Here is an 8,054-nt window from a genome sequence, read left to right as displayed (position 1 = left end):
ACACTCGTGTCTAAATCTATGGGTGTGTAAGCAAACTGCGCTAAATCTGAACTAAAATGCATCCAAAATGTAAGGAAAAGAAAGAGTTATACTCGCACGGGCCCTACCCCGCTGCCTACGTATCCTTTTTGAGGAATCAGAGGTACCGTAGCTCGGCTAACTAGTTTCTGTTTGTTTTGTGTTTTTTAGGTGAACGAGTTACATTCGCACTCCGCTGCTCGACCTTTGGAGACTTATACAACAACCTCTAAGCTAGGTTTTTGTATTTCTCAAAGTAAAATCAAGTTCTAAGATCTCAAATGGATCCCATGGCTTCTCATATGCTTCAAAGGGTCCTCATGCCAAGTTTCAAGCTCTGATTCATAGGATTGCTTAGTCAACTGCTAAAATGATCAATAGGCGACTGGTTTGACCTAAAAGTCCACTGTGGTCAAAGTACAGTCAAAATTACTGATTTTTGGTCAACATCCTCATTTTGAAGTATCATTCATAATTTGATCAAGGATTGATCATGATTCATCAAGAAAAGATCAGAAATCAACAAAACCTAAAGTTTCTAAATTAGAGTTTTTGACCTAAAAGTCAATTGAAATTTGACCAGCCATAACTCCTACATGGAACATCATAAATTTCCCATCCAAAGCTCATTTTTAAATAAATTGAATTCTCTACAAATTTGTCTCTCACATGCCAAGTCTAAAAATGCTTCAATTGAGAGATATGGATCAAAACATTACAGGTCCTTTTTGTAAGTCAACCAAAGGAAGTTTTTTGTCAAAGCAAATATCATCAAGATAAAATCCTCAAATGAAAAAGAGCTTCCAAAGCGGCTTTTAGAAGACATCTTGAGGTTTCCAAAAAGTCCTAGAACTCATCCATATCTTAAAAATTGAGGGAGATATGCCTTGTCAAAGTTGGTCAATTTTGAGAAGAAAAATGTGAAACAAAAGGCTTCAAAATGGATTTTCATGCAAATGGGCCCACGTTTTTATTGAATTTTATTCATTAAAATTATGGCTAAAATCAAAGATTTGAAAAAAATATAAAAAGATGTGGTTTATATTTGATTTCCAATCAATTCCAATCGGCCAATAAATCAAATATATGACTAAACTTTGTGAAAGGAAATATTGGAACATGATTGAAACAAAAATCAAGTTTAATGCAAATTGGAAATCAAATTTTTCCTCATAAAGACAAGGCATTTGCTCCATGTTTATTGACCTAAAATCACAGTATATATATCTAACACATGCAAACCCTAAGGGGGACGAAATTTGGGGAAAGAAATAAGGATTGAAGAGTGCAAAATTATCAAGAACTAGGGCAAATTTGTGTGGCTCTCTCCAAGCATCCTCAAAGCCGAACACTCATCCCATTCCACTCCTGAAACATTGTAGAGTAAGTCCAAGTAGTTTTTGATACGTGATCATGCCTAAAACGCAAGCATCACAATCACCATATTCATGCATTTTTTTTCAATTTTTCGTATCTCATTATTTAGGGTGCTTTAATCCGAGCTAACTATTTCTTTGAGTTTGTAGCATATTTTAGAGAAGGTTTCGATTTATTGGTGGAAGTTTTAACGTGTGAAGCATTGTTTGCCATTGTTAAGGCAAGATACCACCCTTCCTTCTTATTCGTGCTTACAAGTGTTTTCAAACCAAACAAGGATCAGATTCATGCTCAGGAGGGAATTTTAATAAGATCTGGGCTATTAGTGTGCGCGTTTGAATGGTTATTTTGCAGGTTTGATTTTTCATCAATTAGCTACGAAAAGCAATGCAGAATCCATAGCCAAATCGAAGCAATTTCGAAGCGGGATTGTAGCAAATTATCCCAGGCCAAACGCGACGAGGAAGATGATGATGTGGCGCATAGACTGTTTTTTATTCGTGGGTCAACACGCGCATGGGCCAGGCTGACAGGTTCTTTGACTTTTGACCATTCACGATTGTTTATAATATTTGTTTGTTTTTGTTTGTAGTAGAAACAACTGACAATTACAGCACAAGTTGTCAATGAAGGAGCTCCAGCACCCCAGCAACCTGGGATCGATTCCTAGCGCGTTACTACCCCTTGCTTGTATTTTTCTTCTTAATTTCTCTACAGGTTTACATGCGTTTCAAGCTCCAGGGCTCACCATATCCCCTCATCTCACAGCCCTCAGATCAATCACACCCTAGATCCAACGCCCTGCAAGCTGATGGTCCACCATACTCCTTCAAGGCACCATGGCACCTGATCAGAGCTAAGTTCTTCTACATTTTTTTATCACATGAATATGTTTTAATTTTTCCCTTTTATTTTCTTTTATTATATTTTCATCAAAACTTATTCTATATAAACATTTTATTTTATTTTTAAATAAATTCATAACTATTTAGTTTATTTAATCGGAAACTCGTTTTTCTCATAATATCAAAATTTCTTTTACAATAGTAATTAAATTAAGGTTTTTAGTTAATAATTCTTTTTTGGGCTAGTTAAATGTTTTATGCCTTAAAACCCTGATTTTATCATGATCACTAATCACTGTTATTGGTAGGTGTTATCCACTAACCCACTTTTAAGCCTTATAAACCCTTTAGGTCACAATAAGTTTTCTTTTTAGGGTTTATAGATCTTTAATCAATTAAGGTCTGTAGATCATTCATACACTAAAAATTCTTTTCTTTTGTGCACATTTTCAGGGTTACCCCAGTATCCTCCGACTACACGCCGTTAAATCAAAAGCTAAGTATTTCTTTTCTTCTTTAAATATCATTTTAATTTTATTTTGTCTTTGCCTAAAATAGGGTTGCCTCGAACAGTCAATGAATCCCTCCTACACTAACTTTTATTTATTTTCCGTTTAGTTCTCAGATGATCAGAGTCAATCAAGGGTTCTAGGAAGATTAAGGCATTCAAAGATTATAAATTAATTATAAGGGTTTTCTTTTATTTTTCTGTTACACTATAAGGGTTTTATTGTAATAGATTAGGTTTATTCTTCTGCCTTTTAATTTCCCCCATCCCCGCAGGTGTTTATTGTAATAGCGTAGGATTTTAACTGTTTTATTTTCTGCCATGGTTAGTAATTTAGGGAGTGCAAGACTATTAACTGAACCTAAATCACTAATTTACAAGATAAATGTCATCGAAGTTAACCACATGATTGTGCACTCACACACCTTTAGGGTAACCCTCTGGTTGCCTTGTTTCCTTATTACCGTTGCCTTGTTGCCTCTAAGTATACTAAATAGTCAAAGTCCCTCGATTCCGAGGATACCTAAAGCAAGGTTGCCTTAATACATTGAAATCATCCTAAGATGTTGTCCCTCGATGTTGCCTTATAAAAATGATTGTCCCCAATTGCTAAGGTATCCTCGCATGATGCCTAAATAGAATGACTATTACATCCTTCCCTTAGACTATCTGTCCTCTTTATGGCAAGGGACAGTCTTATGGTGAACGATACTCTCGATAACCCGCACATCCAATTGAAAGACTTCCTTCCCTCTTATGGTATGGATATACCCTTTCACCCGAAAGACTTAAAGAACAAGGAAGACATACTTAGGGTAGGTAGTTCTCAATTGCTTGCTCACATTCAATTTAACTTTCAAATTACTTTTCACACCTCTCTTTTCAAATACTTTCAAAACAAGGCTACGCTTATTTACAAGCTAAAGTCCTTAAACGAAGTTTTTCTATTCACACCCTACTTTTCAAACAATTCAAACATTTTGAAAACAAAGTGAGTTAAGCAATTAAGAGCCCATGGAAAACCACGGATGCAAAGGGTGCCTTACACCCTCCCTTTGTATAACTTACCCCCTGAACTCAAAATCTTTCAAAGGTCTTTCCTATTCTTTTTGCCTTTCCAATTGGATAAAATAAAAGTCGGTGGCGACTCTTGCTTACCGCAACATTTCAATAAATTCAGTTCACCGTATTACAGTTATCATACAAAGGGTACAAGTCTAAACTAAGCTAGCAACCTACGAGGAAAAGGGGAAGCAAACAAGAGTATCACACAAACGAGCTCCGCTCGTAAAGCAAACAAAACCAACGACAATGGCCTAGTAGTAGAAAAGCGGACCCGCCATAGCCAAGGGGAGTGAACCACCCGAGTCAACCAAGCATTAGACCTCGCGAAAATGATTGGGCCATAGACAAGAGGAGCGAGTCCCTCTTAGCAACCAAGCCGTCACATATCTGAAAGGAAAACAGTGCGTGCATACACCGAGCGTCAACATCGATCAACGTGAGTTATAGGAAATGTGGGGTCCGATTGCATGAACCCTTTTCCTGACATACTCGATAACAAGATCTTGTGCTAGTCCAGAAGCAAGCAATGTGTAGCGTGCGCTTACCAAACACATCGAGCATAACCACACAAACCTGAAATAGAACACATGTTAGACAATACAAGAATATACATCTCAATGAATGAGAGATCAGATGAATCGCATCGGGAATAAGTTTGGGTCCCACAAATAAAGTGGAACACGACGCAAATCACTCGCACCGGAAGCGAATTCGTGTCCCACAAATAAAGTGGAACACGAAGCAATTCGAATCGCAATCGAAAGCTCTCTCGAAGTACCTCGCACATCTCAACAACTAAGTCAGTAATAACAAGAAAGCACGCATCCGCAATAGAAAATAATATCAATTAAGTTCAAAGTAAATTCTAAAACAAAACCTAACAAGAACAAATAAGTTTTTTATGACATTTTCGTCTAAGAATAATAGAACAAAATTATGTGACGAAACAATTAAATTCTATCCAGGAAAATATTAACATGTTTTTTTAATATCTTTTTTATAAGGCTAAAAATCTAACAAATGCTATTGTTTCATTGCATCTTTATTTCTTAAAAAAAAAAGGAAAAAAAAAAAAAACTAGTTCTAGCTAGAAACAACATGAAGTCAGGGGGTAAAAGCTGGATTATAGTGTAAACATCAACTCAGGCGCTAGGCCCATATAAATTCAGCCCATGAAGTATTTTTTTTGTTTAGAATTTTGTGTCAAAAGACTCAAAACAGAGGTGCATTGGGCTCATGGAGGTGAGGCGCAGCATTTTGTATGGCAAGGCCCAAAGGAACTTTTCTGATCTTTGTTCAATTCAAAATCCAACAATAACTAAAATCTAATTATTCACATTAAACTCAGTTAAGAATCCATTACCACAATTAAACCGGTTCAATTCTAATTAATATGGTCAATTAAAACTAAAAGCAAGAATTAATAAGAAATGGATTATGGTTAACTTGTTGTGGCTATTCAGTTGCTTTGGACCGAGTTCCTCCTTCCCCTTTCTCGCTCGCGGCGGCCGTAATGGTCTTCTTCTCTGGCGAATCCCACCGAGCACCCCCGTGAATGGTCCGGCCACGACCTCTCATCCTCACATTTATCCGCTCGTCCCTGATTCGTTCAACACTCTCAATTGCTCATCTCCGTTCATATCCGATTCTAAATCTCCGTCTCAGCTTCTCAATCTCTCTCTGACTCGCACCTCTCGATCTCTCTTCGGTTTCTAGTCGGAGATACTCCGACGGCTTCTTCAATCGCAACGTTGGGGAAAGAAGCATCATAGGCCTTCATCAGGTATGCATTCCTCTAACCACACTCGCACTCTTTTCCTTCTACATTCCTCTACTTCTCTTTGCTTGTTGATGCGTATGCATTGTTATGGTGATGTTGAAAGCACCGAAGGTGAAGATTAGCGAAGTGCAGGGATGATTAAAGAGATTCTTGAAGCTTGTTAATGATTGTGTAGAATCTTCAGCGTATTGAAGATCGATGTGTGACTCAGAGGAAATGATGTTCTTGAAGGTTTTGATTGAAGCATGATGCGGAGGTGTTGAAGATTGATGAAGATTCTTGGAAAGAACGATTTTGAAGAAGCTTGAGAGTTAATGATTCTGTTAGAGGTTTTTTAAAATATCAATTCTGTTACGATTAGAGATGATGAAGAGATGAAGGATTGTTTCAGTGGTTCTTTTTTCTGTGAGGATTGCAATCGGTGATTGAAGGGAGATGAAGATTCAAGCCTTTGTGACGGATTCTGAAGGTGATTGGCGAAGAGTTTTCTGCAGAATTTTGATGAGTTCTTTGAGATTGAAGATGATTTTCAGAGAGAGAATTCTGTTACGTTTTAATGTTATGAACTTATCTCTTTTTTTTCTCAGTTCTGTTATCTTTTCATGTGAACGTGTGCGAAGAAGATCAAGAAGGTTGAGATGAGTGAAGATTGGAGAAGGTTGAGAAAAGATGAAGATTGTTCGTGAGCGATGGTGGAGGATTGATGAAGGTGGAGAAGGTTGAAGATAGAAGAAGATCCGGATTTTTGGTTGAGAAGTTTGTTGCGTTTTTGCTCAGAAGGTGAGAGAGAGTTGAAGAGAATTTGGTTATCTCAGAAGAAAGAGGGAGAGTTCGATATTGTATGAAGATGGTGAAAACGTCAATGAATCGAGAGGGTTATGAATTCTGTTACAGGTTCTTCCTTTTGATCCCTCCTCATTTTTGTTATCTATTTCTTCTACTAATTTCTGTTATTAAGAAAAACTCTTTCCTGAATTTTGTGAATCGGTTTTATTTGAGCTGCTAGGCATGAACTGAGCCGGTTCGGTTTTTATTTGTGCAGGCTGCGGGTCAGTTTTCTTTTTGTTGGTTATGTAAGCTGGTTTTGTGCCGCCACTTGAAGATGGCAAAGAATTGGATCAAGAATTGGCATAGCAGGATGAAGATGCACATGGGCTTGGGAACAATTTTGATGTAATCTATTTTTTTTTATGGTTTTTCCTTTGTAATAGACTTGGACCTTTAGAATGGTGTATTGTATTGGACTTTGAATTGAAATATGGTTGAATGATCTTGAAACTTGTATATCAAAATACATATGAATGAAACTTCCAACTTGAACCAATTCTTTGCCAAATCAAATGCTTAAGAACAAACTAATTAATCTTGAACACAAATCTAAATTCATGTTATTAAGTAGTCTCTTGTATTGACACAACTTTATACCCCATACTTGCACAAGAATGTGAATTAGTACCTTGTACGCCATCTTAAATCCAAGTCAACTTATATTGCAAGCAACGATTAACAATGATGAGAACAAAAACTTCTTTGATCACAATGAATCTACAAATTCATCTCTCTCATGTCATGACTCGCATTGGTATTTCAATTTGACATAACAATAAAGCTTTGAGGAGTTCTTGAAGAAGATATAAATTGAAGCACATAAGAACTCCTCCACATGAAATCCAATGAAGCTCAGTTGAATTAACGATTGTAGACACCGTGTATAAGAAAATCTTTATTATTTTTCTTCGATTTTTTAATGACGAAATAAACGTCTTTGATAACTTATAGCACCGATAAAGAGGGCAAATTTTGGGGTGCAACAGCTGCCCCTATTCAAACTTCTTAAACCCGACGAGCGAGAAACGAAGGTTTCGAACCGTCGAGGTGGAAGGAGATTGAATACCAGATTGAACTCGAAAATTTGCGCTCTTGATCAATAGAAGATTCCATCTTGCAATAAGAAGGAATGTACCACCCCACAAGCAGGGAGAAAAAAACTTCAATTGACCTGGATAATTAAGTAGCTCCAACTTGTGATAAGAAGGAACGAGCACCCACAGGCAGGGGGGACACTTCAAATGATATGGTTATCAAGAGAAAGAACATCTCGACTGATCTGAGCATCAGACGTAGTAGATGTCTTCGAACTTGCATCGTGACAAATGTCTTAGGTCGATCTGGGAATCGAGGGAGATACATCGATTGTTTCAGACATCAACGGGTAATAAGTATCTTTGATCTGGGAATCATGATCTGGGAATCAAGGCATACATCTCTTCTAATGCAATTAAATCATCAGGTAGATATTCCTAATAATCTGGGAATTAGCGGCTAGCTCCTTCATAAGACCACGGGGATCCGGAGGCGGTTCCTTCAAAACTGATCTGGAAATTAGGATAGGAACAATATCTCTTCCGAACTGTGTACGCCGGGGAAAGAATGCCTTTAAACTGATCTGGACATGATGCCA

The 8,054-nt window shown here is 37.3% G+C and overlaps 1 long non-coding RNA gene across 2 annotated transcripts; it reads left to right on the top strand.

The window, feature by feature from the left end:
* The first annotated feature begins 5,181 nt into the window (after window positions 1–5,181).
* LOC131620304 (uncharacterized) lies at window positions 5,182–6,885 on the top strand. 2 transcript variants are annotated; one of them, XR_009289070.1, is made up of 3 exons: window positions 5,199–6,062; window positions 6,181–6,487; window positions 6,636–6,885. It is a non-coding gene; the product is annotated as an uncharacterized LOC131620304 (long non-coding RNA). The 2 variants fall into 2 exon arrangements; XR_009289069.1 differs by having other exon boundaries at window positions 5,182–6,487.
* Window positions 6,886–8,054: the final 1,169 nt, after the last annotated feature.

This window comes from Vicia villosa, linkage group LG7 (genome assembly GCF_029867415.1).
Source record: "Vicia villosa cultivar HV-30 ecotype Madison, WI linkage group LG7, Vvil1.0, whole genome shotgun sequence".
In the NCBI taxonomy this organism is placed as follows: domain Eukaryota; kingdom Viridiplantae; phylum Streptophyta; class Magnoliopsida; order Fabales; family Fabaceae; genus Vicia; species Vicia villosa.
The sequence above is the reverse complement of the archived record's forward strand: the minus strand, read 5'-3'. Positions and strand labels throughout refer to the sequence as shown.